Source organism: Rattus norvegicus, chromosome 3, assembly GCF_021556685.1.
Source record: "Rattus norvegicus strain SHRSP/BbbUtx chromosome 3, alternate assembly SHRSP_T2T, whole genome shotgun sequence".
NCBI lineage: Eukaryota > Metazoa > Chordata > Mammalia > Rodentia > Muridae > Rattus > Rattus norvegicus.
In genome coordinates this window covers 95,618,560-95,637,197 of record NC_141536.1, presented here as the reverse complement: position 1 = coordinate 95,637,197, position 18,638 = coordinate 95,618,560, and positions in this window count along the sequence as shown.

Here is an 18,638-nt window from a genome sequence, read left to right as displayed (position 1 = left end):
CTGCTTAGTCTCACTGAGGCCAATCTCATTGGAATAAGGTCAAACAAAAGCAGACCGACTGGTGGGGGGTCCCAAATACAAAGGGCAAAAAAGAGCGCTGGTGAGCCAGCTGAGCAGTGTTCCTAGGGTCATGGCAGAGAAGACAAATCAGCTATGAGAAGACACAGGTCAAACAACAAAAAGATGGCAGTGGGCAGTCTGGGTACGAGTGAGAAGGAATGAGGAACTTATGGCAGGGCTGTACTCACATTCAGGGCTTTACCTTCTGCCAAATGACAGCTGTGTGCTGTGAATTGGGGATGACATCTCAAAATCAAGACACAGGACAAGGGGACACTGAGAAAAAAGACAAGTCTAGCCCTGGACGTCACATTTAGCTGACTTAGTGGTAGAGGCAAAGGCACTGATCACAAATCAAGGCCTGAAGCAGGGTTTAGCCAGGTATAAACATTGCCTTTTTCATTTCAGTTAAAAAGAGTTCGAAAATTTTATTACATTAGCTTTCTAATATCATTAACCCATAAAAAATAAAAGAATCTTTAAATCATTGGAAAAAAACAAATTTAAACCTTAAGTTCTTTCACTTTGCTAACTGGAAGAATTTGAGCAATTTACACAAGCAACATGCTGTGGAATTCTCCTCTGGGGATAACATAACAGTTACCACCTTGAGATCAGAAACAGCCATAATCATCACATGAGACACTCATAAGATTGGACCCATCAACCTTCTTTTGTAGAAGCCTGAGAACATAGTAGGCACAGCAGGACCCTTCCTTCCCTGAGGTTACTTAAGTGATTAACAGCTTCTGGAGTGAGAGGAGACTCCTCTTTGGCATAGCTGTCTGTAAATTGCCTATGCTCTTGTATGTAACCCCAATTAAACTAATTGTATCACCAAACTAGGCTTGGGTGAAATAATTTCCTTTTGACCTGACATTAGTTCTTTACCTGGGAATAAATAGACAGGCCTCTCCAGGAACAGTCACACAGTATAATTTTTCTCCACGGAAGTTTATATCACACAATACAAATAACATCCCAGAGCTATTGTGAGAATCATTATGTTGATAAGGTGTCAGGTATAGTTCTAGGGCCTTTCACACACTTGGTTTTATTTTGTATAGTCACTGTGCAGAGTAAGTATGGTTCTCATTTCGCATAGTTACATTGAATAACTTATCCATGCCCCATAGTTTGAGAAAATATGTAAGAAATCACTCATGGGCATTTAATGTATTTGGATTATGTCCTTCTCTATATACAAAGCTGACCATGGATGATTTTTTTTAAATAATTAAACACATAATTGCATATAATCTTACAATTCTTTTTTAAAGATTTATTTATTTATTTTATGTATATGAGTACACTGTAACTGTCTTCAGACACACCAGATCGCATTACAGATGGTTGTAAGCCACCATGTGGTTGTTGGAAATTGAATCCAGGACCTCTGGAAGAGCAGTTGGTGCTCTTAACCACTGAGCCATCTCGCCAGTCCCTATAGATGATTTTATTCAACTGTCTGATTACTGAAGGTAAAACTCTTAGATGAATGATACCTCTTTACTGAGCCGGGATTCATTTAACTCTCATCATGATCTTTGGGAGCTTGATAGACTCTTACTCCATAGAGGCTTTTACCTTACTGTAAAATGTTGACTTCCTCTGCCACCAGTGTTTCCCAAGGGACTTTCATCTGCATTTGTATGTAGCTGTTTCTGGTGACATTTTCTCCTTACCTGATTCCCAAGATAATTTTTTCTCTTTTAAACAACCTGAGAGATAATGTCAAAAATGAATCAATCTCTTGACAAGCATTGTAAATAAAATCCCTCAGCTTTGCATGAGAGATAAGCCTATTGTCCAGTTGTCATGGAAGTAAAGGGGCCCTGAAGAAGAGAACCAGAAGGTTAGAACAAGCACTTGTTGGTATATAAGATCTTCTGCAAAGGTAGGGTAGAAGGAACTTTAACCTTATAGAATCTGAGTTCTAGTTGGAGAATATACAAGTAGAGAGGTGGTGTCCCATTGGACCACTGGGATTCTGGGTAGAACATGGCAGCCTTGAATCCAATGTACATTGGAGCCCCTTTAGAGAGCAGCTGTAGAAACCATCCCGTCTCTTGTTTGAGTTCTGTGTAAAGGGAGTCAATGATGTCTTACAGAGGCTCTCAACTTTTCTACTGCCGTGACCCTTTTATACAGTTCCTCATGTTGTGGTGACCCCCAACCATAAATTTATTTTTGTTGCCACTTCAACTGTAATTTTGCTATTGTTATGAATTATAAATATCTGATATGCAGGATATCTGATATGCAACCCCTGTGAAAGGGTCCTTAGACCTTCAAAGGGGTCTTGACCCACAGAATCACTGATGCATCAAAGGTTTGAGTAGTTTCCAAGGATGGGCTAAGGCTGGATTCTTGTGATCTCCTTCTTCCTCAAAATACAGCCAGCATCTGTGGAGTGAATGCAGCTTGTTTGGGGTTTGTTTTATAAGTGTTTGTGGTAGTTTGAATGAAAAAATGTTCTAGATAGGTGCACATATGTGAACACTTGGTTTCCTGCCTCAAGTTAGTGGTGCTATTTGGGGAGGTTACTGAACGTTATATGGCGTAGCATTGGGCAGAAAGCACACCACTAGGGACAGGCAAGAGCTTACAAGCTGGCCGACTTCCAGTTCACTCTCTTGGTTTACTATACACAACTGAGATCTGCTCTGTCTGCTTCCTGCTCTGACCACCTGCAGTCATACCTCTCTTTCCACTACACACTGTCCGTTGGAGATGTCACAGCATTTGTAAAAACCTTTAAATGAGTTGCACCATTTTAGATGAGACTTCCCTGAAACTCCAGATTTCTGGCTCCTCTTGAAATTAATTTTTGATAAGCCCAGGACAGTATTTCCATAGGTAAAAGGGACCAAACTTAAAGATCATCTTCTGAAGAGACAGGTGGTAGACTGTGCGGCATGGTCTGCCATGTGATACCATGCTCACTTAAGCTACTGTCCAGTCCCCTGGGAAAAGAACAATAGGACAAAGGCTTACAAGCTCGCCTAGTTTATAATGGAAAAGTAAGTGAAACTTCATTTAACTATTGTGTTTTTACATCATCATCATCATCATCATCATCATCATCATCATCATCATTATTATTATTATTATTATTATTATTCCAGTTTCACAGAAAGAAAAGCTGGAAGTCATGGAAGTTTACTTATACACATGGTTGGTAAGAGGTAGCAAAATAATTTGAGATTGGGTCTCTCTGGTTCCAAGTTTGTGGACCATAAAATCCAGTTCTGTTTTTCTATACTCTGGCCTCACGTGGCAATTCCATCTGCAAGTGGCTCACACCCATATTTCTCTGTATCCTTAGGGCACTCGGTAACCTGTCAGAAACCTCACAGTTAATATTATATCAGTCACCATTTGTGACACCAGGAGAATCCAACAGAAGCTTTGTTTCTTGATCCTATGTGTTGGCACCCTCTGTGATCTCTGAATCCCTAATCAGAATGTAGGCAGTGATATTCAAATAGAATAGGAGAAACTTCTTTGTATATCACCAAGGTTACCATTTGCATGAAGGGAAGAGAGAGGTTGGATGACTCTCAGTCCGGCAATTCAGCAGCCATCTGCACTTCACATCACTGGCCTGAATTTTCAGCTTCATTAAATTCTTTCAGGTCATCTGGTCCCAATCTCTGCGGTTGCCTGAGTGCATATTTATGTCCCCTGAGTTATTGCCATTTCTAACCTGTGCTTTACTGCTCCCACTTCCTCCTCACCTTTAATTGCTCTTGCAGTTCTTCTGTTATTATTTTTAAAAGTTTTCCCTTTCCCAATTATTTCTGAGGGCCCACGGAGGTTGCTCCATGGATCCCAGATATTTTGCCCTCTGGGTTTCTATATGGCAACCTCCTCATTCTGCCAAGACTCCTTGGCAACTTGTGCTAGGACTCCAGTGTTCTAGATGAAACCACTGCCAAGAGGTATTAATGTCATATGGGTTCCACACAATGGAGGCTAGAATAGATGTTCGGTGCCTATCACAGAACCACTTCCCCCTTGTGAATTCTCTTCTGTTGCTCTGCAGGATTCAGAGACAATGCCATAGGGAGCATGGCTGCGAAATACAATGCTGAATTGGAGGTTGGTCACTCCTTTGTTGATGTTGCCACATACATACTGAATGCATACAGGGGCCCTCCCCTATAGCTTTCTCCCAGATGACTCTTTACTCCCCTGCTTATGTCCTTTCCTACCATGTCTGCACTGAGTGTTAAGGTCTCAGGGTGAATGCTGTTCAGAGTCACGTTAGAATCCAGAATATTGGGACACAGCACTTTGTGTAGTTGTGTGTCCCCAAAGTCCAGATCATCTGACATAGGTTGACCACACAAGCTCTCCCGAGATGCAGAATGGCTTAAGTGTTCCTTTGAGTACTTGCTATTCAGTGTTCTCTTTACTAAAGAAGCAAGCCTTGAACCTCCATGTTTCAACACTAGCAAAATGTGGGCAGAGGAACACACTTATACAATTATGCAGACACAGATGTGGTAAGTCCCTGGGCCAGCCTCAGCAACCAGGAGGAGACAGAAGTAGAATCCAAAGACAAGGATATAGCCATGTCTTCAGAACAGTCTTAAACTTTGTCTGGCTTCTGCTTTCCTCTTCAGACTGCCTTCATTCTTTCAACCTGCAGACTGCTTCTCTTTGCCACCTTATTTAAAGTGGTACACACCTGTCCCGTTGTTCTTTTGTTTAATTCAATAGTTTCAGAATTATGTGAGACTTGTTGAATTTGTTCCAGTTTCAAATTCCCAGTAAGGAGAATCTTGCTGCTATTGTATCTGGTTAGGCGTGGCGGAGTTCATCTCTCATCTAGTCAGCTCTGCCTAGCCACCAAATCTGACGGATGCATTAGAAAGTCTAGGGAGAAGGTCAGTGTGTTCAGGACAGCTTCACAAAAATCTATTTTATCACATCATAGATTCTCTTCAACTCATGGTCCCTTGTACCTTTGAGGAGCAAAGGAGCAAAACTCAGGATAGACATTGAAGTGTAGCAGGCAGTTGCTGATTCTTTATTGTGTATGATCTTTGTACCAAATAGTGGATTAAAGATAAAGGAATGGGTCTACCTATTATACACAGCAAGATCATACCACTGCACACTGCTATTATTAGTCTTATATCACAGTGAAGACATCAGGCTTGAGCAGCTGGCTGGACCAACGCTTATGTAGAGATGAGACTTCTAACCTGTTTTCAGATGTGAGGTCACACTGGCTATATGCTGCATCTCAATTTTCTTAGCTAGAGCTGGAAAAGAAGATGCCTATGCTATTTAAAATGTTTCAGTTTAGAGCATGTATTTGGGCTTCCCTACCTTATCCAAGCACTTCTGCTCTTCTTACTCCTCCCAATTTTGACAGAAACATCCGGCACTCCTCTGATTTACATTGAGCTCAGATAAACAGTTTTGAAAAAGTGACAAGAAGCAGGGTCTGAAGTTAGCAAACCTGGATTTGAAAATTACATTTATATTAAGCCAATTCCTTGAAATTAAAGTGACTGCTTTTATAATTCTTCATCCCTCTCCCCATTTGTATTGGTGGTAACGCACATGTGTTCTAAAGATTAAAGTTAATGCACGTTAAATGTTGAAGAAACTTGAAGGCATCGCACATTTGGGAAGAATTTTTTTTTGGTTCTTTTTTTTCGGAGCTGGGGACCGAACCCAAGGCTTTGTGCTTCCTAGGCAAGCGCTCTACCACTGAGCCAAATCCCCAACCCCGGGAAGAATTAATAATATGGCAGAAAGTCCCGGAATGAACTCTTGCCTTGTGTCTGGCTCTCAGGTTGTTTTAGAAAATCCGTTGTTTGCTCAGTATTTTCATACTCTTAGTCTGTAGTAGCAAGTGTTTACCTTCCTTTCCTTTTAGGTGGCAGTAGTTCTGAGCTTAGGGTGTGTTTTCAAAGCTTCTTTACAGAGTTAAAGATGATGGATGCTGACCAAATTCTCGATCTACAGATAAAGTTAGCTTTTCCATGTATCAGTCTTTTAGTGTTCTTGTTGCAGCTTTTATTTCAGTATTGGGGAGACTTTCTAACAATGGTGGTAAAGCCTTTGAAAAATCTTGAAAACCCCTCTGTAGGTACCCGTACTACTAACGTCATGCAAGTGCACGAGAACTGATGTAAATAAGAACAGTTTAAGCAAATATCCTTTTATTTCTGCTTTGTTCATTACGTTTGGCAACCATGTCCTCTATAGATCATATTACTGCATTTCTGTATCCTGTGGGGCCTCAAGGCACATCTCCAGATATCAAAGAAGAAGGAAAAACACATAACAACATGGAATCATGAACTGTTAGAGCTTAAAGATCATTATGTTCAGCCCTGTCATGTTACGGATGAGGAGATGTCTAAGGGACATGAGGTGGCTTGCCTAAGGTCACATAGAAAAACAGTAATCTTTTCCTAATGAGAACTTTCCCTCTGAAATATTTTGATGTCTTCAGCGCTGTTGACATTTCCTTGGAAAGAGATCAATTTTTGAAATGAAATATTTTCTTCCAAGAGACAAAGCAGTGGATCTTGGCCTTGAGGATGGATGAGGCTTGTAGAAATAAACCAGCAGAAGGGTAGTAGTGAAAGCCTTCCTACCCAGTGGTAGCTTGATAGGTCAGTACAAATGCACCCTTTAGAAAGCAGCAAGAATACACTGAAACAGGTGGATTCCTTCAAATGAAATTATCAAGTCATTGTGTTCAATAATTATTTCCTGATTATTTCATGACACCAGTGTGCCCAGCTCTATGAGGAAATAAATTTACATGTAAAAATGATTAACATGTGTTCAGCAGCATAGCACAGTGGTGAAGAGGTGTGGCTGTGGAGTCAGCATACAGGTGTTTAGTCAGTGTCTTCTTAAAGAGAAAGATGTATTAGTTTATTTTATGTGCCTGTGTGTAGGCCTGAGTGCACACACACACACACACACACACACACACACACACACACACACACACACATCTTGTGCAAGCAGATCTCTGCAGAGGCCAGAAGAGAGCATCAAATTCTCTGCAACTAGAGTCACAGCCGATTGTGAGCTGCCTGTTATCCAGGCTCTTGACCACTGAGCTTCCTCTCCATGCTCATGAATAAGACTTAAACTCCTTATAGTTTGGTTTCCACATGGATCGATTGGGGGCTTACTAATAGTTGTATGAATGTCAGGAGTCTAATAAATATCAGATGCTGGTAGTATCTGACCTGCAGTCAAGACTATACTAACTGCTATATTACATGGAATCTTATAGGGTCAGACCCTAGTCATGTAACATAGGTATTGTAAACTGAGGGTCAGAAATGGAAGACTGTTTCTAGATTAGTGTATCGAAGATGTTCCCGGGAGGAGATGGAAATGGGTCTGAGTCTTGAATGATTTATTTACGTAGGAGTATGAAAGGCCACATGTTGATGAGAAGCAGACAGGGTTGGTTCAGTAGCTGGGGCCCCTGGGGCATATGTAGGACTACAGTGGCTGCTGAGGTCTGAAGTCTGAGCTGAACACATCAGGTTGGTCTTAAGTACCAGACAAAATGTGCATATATATCAAAGGTCGACTCCCCAGAATGGCTCATAAAATGATCAAATGACAAAAGGAATAGAGTGAAATTTAAGATCTGAGACTTTGAGATATGATGATTATTCTTCAGTACAAATTAGTAAAATCATTTTATTTACCTGCTTGGTTTTCTTTCAACAAAGGTCACATCAATATACAGAAAAAAGAATAAAACAGATCTATTGTTTAAAATCACCCTTGGGTATGCAAGCACTGTGCTTATTTTAAGAGTCCAAGTAATTTTTATGAAATGTGATGTACTTAATGCATTTAAATTAAAATATAACTAGAGAATTTTTTTTCTTCAACTGGGTAAATAGGTTCAGAATTTGAACTTTACCTGTGAATATTTCTTCTGTTTCCTCCCCTCTCCTTTATTGGTTCACTTGTCTTTACTAGGCAACCAATGTTTGCTTTTCTTTAATTCTAACTTCTTCATATTTAAAATTTGGTTTATATGTAGAGTTCACATTCAGCCACACAGGCTCCTAATAGCCATTTGGCAAGGTTAAAAGAAGTAGTAGAAAGGACTTAGCGCAACACTCACCTCATGGTTGAGAATGCTGAACCAACATTGGAGCTCAGAGCCAACATGACTGCTTTCAAGAATGTAGTACCGGTTAAAGGCAGGACACAGGATTAGATTTTTCAGACATTATCTGAATGCGTAAGTAATCCATGCTTTGGAGAAGAGCTTAGCTTCGAAGAAATGGCTCATAGATTCTCAACATCACTCTCATGAACTACTTCAAGGCCTCAAATCCATGAGGTATTTAGATGCCAAAGGTAACCTTCAGAGGTTGAAATCTACCAACTTTCCTGCTGTAGCATGAATATGTCTCTTCAAAAGCAGTGTGTTAAGATTTGAGCGCCACTACCATGGCCTTGGAAGATAGGATGTTTGGGAGTATTGGGGTCATGGGGGCTCTGAATAAGTGAATGCATTAATGCATTAAGGAGTGTGGCAGGCAAAGTTTGATGCCCCTTTACCATCTGTCTCTTTGTCATGTGAAAATACAATGTCCCTTCCTTCTGAGAGACTCAGCATCTTAGATCAGGAGAAGAGTCCTCACCAGAGAGCCGAATCTACATCTAACATCTCGCTGTCTCCAGCACTGTTTGAAATAAATTTCTGTAGTTTATACATTTTGGTCTTGAGTCTTCTGTTATGGCAGCACAAACGTACTACAGAGACCACGGCTGAAAGAAATGATGGGGCTTGCCCAGTTTACATGGTTGGAGAGGGTCAGAGCAAGGTCAAGAATTCCAGTCGACTGACTCCTAGGACCATGTTTTCTCCCTGCACATGTTTATCCTCATTTCCCAAAGTCTCCATTTCAAGAATCCATCTCTTTACAGTCACATATACCGAAAGGAATTCTACTTCACAATGCCTGGAAGAACGTCAAGTGGAATGTGTCCAAACCAAGAAGAAACCAACTGCTTCGTTTTCTTCTGTCCAGGTTGGTATGTAGTAGGGGTGGGAATGTGCAAGATGGAGAAATTCAGCCTCAGCAAGGTCTTCATTGTTTTATTCCCACAAAGGCCTATCGCTATTTTGGTGAAACCAGAGCCTCCAACTAGTGAGTGTAGAGTTGAAACCCTGTTGAAGCAAAACCCAATCCGAAGCTAAATCCAAGGTCACTCACATCCTGTGAGCATTCAATTTAAAACACACATATTGAGGACTTTCTGACAGGAGTATATATAGACTGTGGTAGGCAAACAGATGAATGGAAATGTCTAGTACCTAAGAAAAGGATATTACAAAACAAGAGTGTGGACTGGCATAGAAATAACTACTACCTAGTAAACAGTTACTATTTCAAAGGGGAAATCCTAAAAGCCTCCCAGGAGTCTTCAAGGTTCGGTAGCATGTAGTGGTATTTAAAAAAATTAGGGGGCTGGAGAGACAGCTCAGTGATTAAGAACACTGACTGCTCTTCCAGAGGTCTTGAGTTCAAATCCCAGCAACCACATGGTAGCTCACAACCATCTGTAATAGGATCCGATGCCCTCTTCTGCTGTGTCTGAAGACAGCTACAGTGTATTCACATACAAAATAAATAAATAAATCTTTAAAAAAATTAGGGTGGAGGGAGAAAATTCCTTTTGTGAAGAAAGACGTGATTAATTGAAAAGTTGCCTTGATAAGTTCACAATGATGCATAAGATGCCGTGGGCTATGTCTGAGTTTGGAAGGTGGAGTATCTTCTATTGTAAACTGGAGGCAGAGCACAAAGCTGAGAAAAGAGTTAAAACTAGAAAAGCTCTAAAACTTTTGAAAATGAAATTGGAGCGTTTTGAAAAGTAATCCCTTCACTTAGTCAACTAAGACTTGCTGTGCATTGTTTATGAATAGATTTGGTGAGAATGGAAAATAGTCAATCACCGAGATTCACTACAAGAAGATGCACATGGGGTTACCACCTTGCAGGCATGATTGTCCAATAGAGGAGTTAAAAGTGCAGGGCATATGGAGGAGTACTGTCTTCTAGACACACAGTGGCTATCGTAGTCATTAACTCACAGCAGCTATAGTCACCGGCATAAGATAAAGCCAGCGAAAATCACAGAGTGGATGCTCTCCATCCTATATCTTACCAGGGAGCTATCGGCAGTTGATAGCTGTTAGGGAAGGAGAATCATCCCTCTTGAAGGAAGCGTCCATGGTTAGGTTATGGATGGCTAGGGCTTTTTATGATTCAGGAAGGAAGCATAAAATAAATAAAGGCGTAGGTTAAACAGAGTTTCCACATATAGAGATGGAAGATGTGGAATGGGACAGCAGTGTAAGGGATGTAGACAGTTGACTGAGTACATGATGGGGACGATAACCTGAAGCCACGTCATAAAAGTCTCGAATGTCACTATGACTGATGTGTACTCTGTCAGTAATGATGAGCCATTCCATGTGTTAAATGGAGACAGATTATATAAGCTGTCCATCTATCACTAAGATATATTAGGGAGCATATGTCCTCTGAATTTATCTCAGGGTTATACCAGTAATTGCCTTCAACTCACAGCCCACCGCATTAGTTCCATGAGAAATAACCATAATTAGAACTACATTCTACATTTCTTTCTGACATGCAATCAGCAAGCAGACAAGGCCACCATGAATGCTTGTGGGGTACTCGTTTGAACACACACACACACACACACACACACACACACACACACACACACACAGACACACACACACGCACGCACACACACACACACAGTGCTTTAAAACACTGCTGCCTCAAAACATTCCTCCCACTCTATTTTATCCCTTGCAAAAGCACTGGACTTATTCCCTCAAGGGAAGACTGCATCGCCATGTCTTTTCCAAATGAGTACATTTGTGTATAAGTGGGTGTGGTGACTAGCATGGTGTGATTGATACAAAGCATTTTCACACTCATTTCCATTGAACCTTGCCTAAAAGGCAAGAGGGAGAGACAACACGGGGTGGGGGTGGAGTGGAGAGGCCAATGGAAGGCTGCTGCTGTATCCCAGGTGAGCTGTAGTGATCACCTTAGACTAAGCAATGGAAAGAAAAGCTGAAAATGGAAGGAAGAGATGAGAAAGAACCCAGAAATACAAACAAAGGGAAATTCTGACACCTGCATTTTGATCTCCTTGACATTGCTCCCATTTCCTCTGGGGACATGTCCCGGATAAGGGTGAAATCAGATGCTCCTTGGCAGTTTCAAATGACACCGCCCCTAACTTTCCATTGGATAAGAGATGGCCCAAAATAGCCTCTGGTCCCACAGTCGAGATGATTACTGAGACTCAGATTCCTATTCTGAAAACATGGGGAAGAAGCCAGGCATTTGCCCACTTACCCTCTCAAGCAGCTGACCTGGGGCATTAGCACCCTGGTGCCTGCTGACACAGTACATCTGCCAAATTCGATTAGCCTGGCTAAGCCAGGCATGTCCTGCATTGCTGCTAAAAGGAGCCCTCCAGGAAGGGGTTATAGAATTCAGAGATTTTATTTTTTTTCTTCTACGTGTTACTCACTACTGCCTGTTTGGAAGTTTACGGTAGGGGTGGGGGAGAGACAAAAATGTCTGAAGGAGTAGAAGACAAAGACAGAGTATTTTAATGGTTGCTTTTGAATATAGGGAAAATCCTCCAAGTGGTCATGGTACATTGTTTTCCTTCTTCCAGTTGAACCTTTTAAAGCCTTTTGGAGGTCAACAGAGTAAGCCAGGCATTAGTGAAATGACACTGGGGTGTGTTGCCGACTGAGAGCAGCTGATGACCTGCCTTGAGCAACCCATGTAGCTCCATTTTCTACACTGCTAGGCCAGGGACCCTCATCTGCAGACTCAGGCTTCCTGCAGCCTTTCTGCCTATATTGTTCCTGTTTAGAGCTCCTGTAGGAGTTGATAGACCTTGGCCCAATAGTACAGTGTTAACCTGGACTCTCCAGTGCCCCATTAAGACTCAAAGGTTGGTCTTAGCTTCTAGAACAGCCAACTGCTTTTTGCTGCTTTGGTTGTGTACCTACTTACATTTGGTTTACCCTAGGACTAGGGTCCTGCTTGGCTAATCCTCAATCATTAAAATCCCATGGTCTTAGTCATTAGCTGACTCAGGGAAAGTGGAACCCAGGTTAGCACTTCTACCCTGAGCCAACCACTGGGAAGACTTTTGGAAAATATACTTGCCCGGGTTCCACTGTCAGGATTCTAATTTAACTTGCCTGTGCTTGAGGTTGGCATAAGAACTTTTAAAGCTTCTTTGTGTGACTCACACAACATGTCAACATTGAGAACCATAGGTTTAGTTAAGATTGAAGCCTTGGTACAATAGAGATGTTAGTTCAAATCTGACTGCATTATTTATTAACTGTGATAACTTAGAAAACTTACGTAGGCTTCTGTGTTGTCAGTTTCCGTGTCTATAATATTACATGGCCAACTGGTTTGTATTACACAGCATGGAAGGCAATTAGCATGGTGTTTCATACAACTTAAGGATATACTATTAGAGTATGTTGCCAAACTTTTCTCCTCGTTGGTGTCCAACTAACCCTTAGGACACTCATCCTTTACTAACTTCTCACTGGATCATCTATCTGAAGTCCATGGACGTTACTCTTAGGTTAGTGTCTACAGAACATGCGCTACCCTTTCCTATTTTATGTCTGCTCAACCTCAGGGAAATATCCAGTCCTCAGCACCTTGAGTTTGGTGTCAGAACCTCCAACACCTGGAGAACTTGTTCTCAAAAAACTGGGAAACCAGAAAACAAACCGCGTTCATCTTTTGGCAATTGGCAGTGATTACACAGAACATTACCATGTGAAACATTCTGAAGCTAAATATGGGTTCAGTGAGAACTTTCCAGAGAGGTGTGACATGTGTGGAAAATGAGGAGAGAGATAGTAGGTGATGGTGTCCAAGACTGTTGCAAACCTATCAGGGCTTGACCCACTGTCCTTTTTCTCCTCCACCAACCATAATTCTGTAAAGCATTCACTGGGGAGGGCTTGAAGTATTGCGTAGTGCTAGAGTACTTGCCTATCACACATGATGCCAAACTTAAAGTACCATTCAAAGAACATTGACCAAGGGAGAACTAAGCACTCCTGAAGTTAGGAAATGGTTCTAAAACACTCACCTACCCAATCCCAGTAACTCACAGGAAGCCTTTCAGATCTGTTACAGAGTTGAAGGGATGACAGCTGTCCCATTTCTAGGTAATGAAAACAGCTGGCTCAAAGGAGAGGGAACTCTGCCCTTGGGTTGCTCAGCACAGAGCCAGCAGCATTGCATGCACTGTGGGAGGGTCCTTCGTAAGAACATGAGCTGATTTGCATGTTAACCCTTAAAAGAGCCAGCCCATACTCTCTTCAAAGTTAAAAAGATAAGCATTGCCAGTGTTCTTTCTTTCTGATGGAAGCTCAAACCTCTCCCTTCCCCTTCTTTCCCTCCCCTTCCCCTTCTCCCTCTTTGCCTTCCTTCTTTCCTCTCCTTCCCTCCCTCTCCTGTATTTCCCCAGTTTCCCTCGTGTTCTTTTAATTTTGACAGTAGTTAGGATAGTGACTGAAGATGAAGGTTTCATGAAATCCAGCCCTGCCCCACTACTCACAAGCACTGAGAACTTTGGCGGGAATTATCTTTGTGTCTTAGTTTCTTTGTATTGGTTCAACCAATACGTCATGGATTTCTGTGATGTGGGTTACTCTGTGCAGGTGTCAGGAATGTTACCCACTATGGTTTTCATGAGTTTTCTGCCATCAGGGGTGAGACGGATGCTTAAGATGAGGCAGGAGACTGAGGCAGGCTCTTCTTTGTCCACTTCCAGAGATGTCACTGTGATTCTGTTTCTTTTTCAGACATCGTGATTTCATCCATATTCTGCTGCCTCACCTCTTACTATTTGCCTGGCTCAGACACTGGGGAACAATGGATAACATTTGAAATATGAATTCCAGAGATTCTCTGTTATTGTAGTTTTCTGCTCTGTGTGCCTATGTATTTGGAGTAGCTACTGCTTAACTGACAAGAAGTGGGTAAACAGGAGTTTGCTTCCTAGTAAAAACAGAAGTAGACTTGAGTGCTGCATAGACAACCGGGATCCTTCCCAGGAACTACAGAACAGCAGAGTGGGATCTCTGAGGTCTACGGCAGGCAAGAGCCACTTACCAGAATGGCCGATAAGGTCTGTGGTGTTTTCTGAGGCTTTCCTGTGAGCTCCCTGCTCTTTTCCCCTCAAGGTTTTATGTGTATTTCCTTATTTAATTGGCACAAAATTGTAAGATATGAATTTTTTAACCCATTTGATTTACAGGTGAGGAAACAGAGACAGATCAGGTGAGTGACTTTTGTATAGTCACAGAGTTGTAGTAGCAGGGCTGGAATTCAGACACATGGGCCAGGCTTCAAACTCTGTAACCGTAATGGCCATAGTGTCTGCCTTCTGATAGGTAAGAAGATGGGACCCAGAAGACACAGACCCTGGAAAGCATCAAAGGGAGGCCAGGAATAAAATAGCGTTAGGAAAAGATAGGCGTACAAAGGAAACAGATCTATGACAGATTCATGCCCGAAGGACTCTAGGCCAGGAATAATCCAAAGCTTGGAGTCTGGAATGAGGATTCTAGGCCATAACATGCCAATGAGCTTGGTCCCCTATGCTGACCAAAGCTTTAGTCAGAATGGCATCTCCACATCCAATTATGAGCCATCTAGCTCTCAGGAGAGCAGTGAATCTGCTTAGTGTTCAGAAGTGGCAGGGAGGCAAGCTGAGACATGCACAGCCTTGGCAAAGAGGTAATGGCCACAGAAGCGAATTGAGAGCCCACTTTGTTAATGTCTGAAACTGTGATAATGGGATGTAAATCCAGCACTTTCACTTGGCATCTCTCACCACAGTTTAGTTACATGCTGGAGCTCTTTTTGCCAGGCACCATGTAATAGGGCATGTGAGGATGAAAGAAATGAAGACCGGGTAAGCAGCATTGTCTCCCTAGCTTCGAAAGTAAGTTTAGAACCAGGCAGAAAAAGTTCACACCTTGTGGTTGGTCAGCTTTGCCAAGGCATTTTCTTTTTACATATTTGGTTAAAAATATAAACTTTATACGCTGCATTTAAAGTGAAAACTCTTTTGGAGGGTAGTCATTCAAGCTGCCACACAGTCTTGACGCGTTTGTCAAGTAAAAGAGGCACCAAGAATGAAGAGAGATGTTCTCCGTCATGAAAGCACCTCAGAAATCTCTTTTGTAATCTCTTTACTGCACGTAATAGAGTAGGTAGAGTGGCTTAGATCTAAAATCTTACTCCAAGACAGTCCAGCTTGCCCTTCCCTATGAGTAAGAAGAGACTCAAAGTGTCTTGGCAAGCCTAGTTATGGCTTAATTAACCAGGCTCCTTGTCTTTGCAGCCAAGTTTGCCATAATTGCCATAATTTAGTCTTCCATATTGGCAAATGGGGAATAATTTTGGACAGCCTTCCCTCTTCTTCAAATGCAGCCTGAAATCTAGAATATGCACATACAGAAAGAGACACACATACAGAGAGTGATAACATGGGCAAGAGAGTCGGGCCTCAATTCCACAAGCCAATTCCTACAAGGGAAAGGTAAGTCACAAAGACTGGGGAAGACACTTGCCCATTCTGGAGGGTCAGCCTAGGGGCTCCTCATCCTGTTAATGGCTAATTAGGCCAGCATGCATAGTTAACTTATGAACAGTATTTCATAGAGACAGGGCTGTTGTCATGGGCACACCCCACCTTCTTAGGTAAACTAAGCTTTACTTTATTAGCCTGCTGCATGTTGCCTCTCAGCTCTTATAGTCATCCCAAATGTATAAGAAATGATTACACGCTCTGAACCCTGACTCCATTCCTCCTGTGACTTTGAAAGGAAAGAAAACAAAATGTCCACTCTCAACTGGAGTGAGCTTTTCTTGCATACATTTCCATGTAGGCTTTTAAGCTGTCAGTGCCACCCTGAGCATTATTCCACTTTTAAGCACTCACTGCTCTTCAGGAAGTGGAAATCTAGACTATTTGAAGGTAGGGGAGCTGGAGTCTTGGAAAGAGATAGCGTCCTGGCAGGATAAGAAACCATAGTTCTAACCACCTGGGCTGTGCTAACACCCTGCTACCCAGATAAACATATGGAAGACTGGGTAAGGTTGGAGTCTCTTTCTAATGATACTCACGACACAATCTGAGTGCTTGTTAACCATATTATAGGGTAGCCCCAGAGCCTCCCAGTCTTTGAGTCTAGAAAGAGGCCTAAGAGTATGCAATTCTAAAGCTTCTCTAGAGCTACTGCTGCTAGTGGTTGGAGATCGGTATGGCACTCACTGTACTAGAGCAGCCGGAGAGGAATAGGGACACTGGTCACCAAGTGAACACTGTTTAGCAGGTTTGAGAGAAGGACTCTACTGTTTAAAAACAAAATGTCTATTTCTACGTCTTTGTCAGTTTCCCCTTCTGACCTGCACTGAATTCCAGTTCAGAGACTGTTTCTTAAATATTGGGCCTTGGTTGAATAGATACAACTTTACTAACTAAATAGAATGTACACTATGGTACTTGCTAAAAACTTTTACAAATTGTGAGCATGTAAGCTAAACAAAACTGTCTCCCCTTAGTCCATACATTATACACAGAGTGGCTCTTTGTTTCTCAGGAATGGTTTGAAAGGATACACAGCAGTGAAGTAGAGAGCCCCAGAAGCATATCCCCATGTCCTTTTGAAATGGGGACTCCTCAAGCTGTTTCAACTCACTCCTTGGTATTTACATGCTTCAGATACATCCTGTCATTAACTCTAACAGTTCGTGTGAGATTGTTTTCAGGGTAAAGGAAACAGTTTTTTCTTCTGAAGGAAACTACTTTCTTCATATATCATGATTAAAGGTAAATAGCAGCCCATACATAAATATAGAATATATGCAAAGGTTGCTTTGTATATGTGTGTTTGGTGTGATTTATTAATTGTAAGACTAGCATGAGGTAACTGCTATTACCAAGCATGCAGATGCCAGGCAAATGTCAGGTTAGGAGCTTTTGAGGTGATGGCTTACCAAGTTATAAAAGGAACTGAGGTAAAGGCTTGTGGAAATCCTATGTCATGCCACATAAATAGATTTTTGTTAATGAATGATAGAATGTGTAAAATGCCACAGTATTTATGTCATTAATGTGACAGTTGTTCTTTAAATAACATATTATAATTAACATATTATAATTTAACATATCATATGTTAAAAGGTAAGGATTTTTCCCTAGAAAGAATACTTGTGGGGTTGGGGTTTAGCTCAGTGGTAGAGCGCTTGCCTAGCAATCGCAAGGCCCTGGGTTTTGTCCCCAGCTCCGAAAAAAAAGAAAAGAAAAAAAAAAGAATACTTGTTAAAATTAAAAGCATAGATGATGCTCAAAAGACTGGCCATAGAGCTGCAATTAGAGTGTTCACTAGATGGACTGTGTAAGCATGCTGGGTGCTTTATAGTGACTGTGACCCACTCAGGTCACCATCCTTGGCTCTCACATAGAAGTTCAGCTAGAGAAAGGTCAAAGTAACTAAAAAAGAGCCAGTCACAGTTACTTCCCTTCAACTTTCTAAATCAAAGGACTGACCTTTAAGGCAACAGTTAACACACAGATCAAAGAATGACCCACGTCTCATCAAACACTAATATTTCTGGTCAGCATGTTAAAGTTAACCATATCAGTTATGGTTCTTTCCAGGCTAAATACTCAATGTACGTATGTATGTATGTAGTATGTATATATGTATATATGTATGTATGTATGTAGTATGTATATATGTATGTATGTATGCTTGGTTGACTTATAGAACACTCTTGTTGTTAGAATAGGAGGAAATAATAATAATGTTGCCAGGAATGCTAGCCGACCCAAGGTAAGGCCTGAAGTCTCTTATTGCAGTTCAAAGGGGTCTGCCCTGTTTTCTAGATCCTGCTAATCACTTCAATGAATATTAGACAATTTCACTCTTTCGTTCCAAGACCTACTCCAAATATTCACTAACAGTTGGGATATCATTGATAAAATCAATATAGATGATAAAACAACTTCATAGACACATCGAATGATCACAGAGGCTCATTAATGTGATGGAAGCAACAGAGCAAATCATGCAACTTATTCCCAAGCTCCTTAATGATTAAACATTTAATCCAGTGGAAACTGGTTACTCTTGTTTAACTCCAACTTGAGTAATTTCACAGCAATACTTCCATTTTTTGTTGTTCCTCTGACTTCTCTCTCTCTCTTCCTCTCTCTCTCTCTCTCTCTCTCTCTCTCTCTCTCTCTCTCTCTCTCTCTCCCTCTTCTCTCTGGTTATAGCTAAGGTGACCTTTTGTGTTGGCTCAGTAAGCTACAGCTTTTGCTCTGACCTTTGGTGCTAATGGAAACTTCATCCTATTTCCCAAACCCCTTTTAATGCCACAAATGTGGATGTCCTATTTAATTCCCCTCTTGCTACTCAGTCCTTCCCAAAA